General features: G+C 43.8%; 1 pseudogene; it reads left to right on the top strand.

The window, feature by feature from the left end:
• LOC116857245 lies at positions 1 to 680 on the top strand (annotated as a pseudogene).
• Positions 681 to 1,510: the final 830 nt, after the last annotated feature.

Genomic DNA, 1,510 nt, shown 5'->3' with positions numbered 1-1,510 from the left:
ATGTCCATGGTGCCACACAATCGCTCATAAAGCAGCTGGCCCTGGCGGGCATGGGGTGGGGATGTCAATCAGTTCAGCAAGAAGTATATCCAGCAGACCAAGCCCCTCACTATGGAGTGCACCATTAACCTGTACTCTTACAAACTATACTTGGGTACAAAAGAGAGCCTCTATGAGGACAGCTCTGTTGCAGCCAGATTTCAGCACAGGAGGGAGGAATCTGATAAATTGGAATGAGAAGGACTGTAGAAGGGGTTCTGATTGTACATGAGCACCAGCTACTGCATGGGTTACTGGTACAGCTGTGGACAACTTTCTTCAAATTACCTGGTGGTTAATCCAGAAGATGAAGTTGAAGGCCTGAAACACTTAATGAAGAGAAACTGGGTCATCAAGATGGAGTCCTATTAGACTGGGTCATTGATGACTGCATTGGTAACTGCTAGACACAAAATTCTTAACCTCCTTGGTATCCATATATTCCCGCACATGTTACAAAATGTAAGCAACATAATAAGTTGTTTTCAGTTCATCATCAAGAGAAAGCCTTGTTTGCAGTTCCTAAAATTTATTAGCTTGTAGATGCACCATTTGAACTGTATAACAATGCACTAGGATATGAACCCATCATTTCTATTCTTCCTCAGTTTCTAGGCAGGTTCAATTTCATACACAAGTGAATTCCTGCACAGTGGAGAAGTGAAAGAAGCCAATTCTGTGAGCAGAGCTATACACAGTGTAGAATAAACATGGTAGAAAATTGTTTTGTTTGTTTTTCTCTTTCACAATCACTAAGTTGCTACCTACGTTCTTTTGATTGAACAGTAAAGTTAACATGAAGAACTGGTGGTGTAACCAAATCTGATAATTCATTTACATTAGATTCTACTCATACTTCTTTGTAAAACATTAAATACGAACTTCTTCCTGTTTGTATTTATTTTCCGGGTTGCTCAGGGAGAGACTATTCCCCTCCCTGGAGAGCATTCGGAGGAGCACATATGCCCTCTCCAGGGACAAAGGGACAGCTAGTGAGCCACTGAGTAGAACTCCGAATGGGGTCAGAGGGGCATGCAGATGGCAAAAAAACTTTTAACTTTACGTTGGGAGCCACAAAATACTTACTCTGTGTGCCCGATGATCAGCAGCTTTTCTAGGACTTAAAGTGCAGAGCCCAGAGATTTTAATGATCGCAGGTAACCTGGTGGCCACATTTTGCTGTCTGCCACACTATATTCAAGCATCTGCGATGGCTTCCCTGGGACAAAGAGGAGTAGCGGACTGAGTGGAGTGCAGATGAGTGATAACTTGGCTCTGGCTTCTCATTGGGCATCACAATAAACTCCGGCCTCCGGAGGTATACTGGGCAATGGCTTTTAGGGGACTGGATGGTGCTGGACAAGGCTCCCAACCAGGGAGAATGGGAGGGGGCACACATATTACCTGGCCCTTTAAAACTTGGAATTTTGAATCCCAGCCACTGGCCAGAGGTAAAATACAGGAGATCTGT

The sequence above is a fragment of the Lontra canadensis genome, unplaced genomic scaffold (genome assembly GCF_010015895.1).
Source record: "Lontra canadensis isolate GAN:19392208 unplaced genomic scaffold, GSC_riverotter_1.0 scaffold121, whole genome shotgun sequence".
Classification (NCBI taxonomy): Eukaryota; Metazoa; Chordata; class Mammalia; order Carnivora; family Mustelidae; genus Lontra; species Lontra canadensis.
This window is presented reverse-complemented; position numbering and strand designations above follow the sequence as displayed.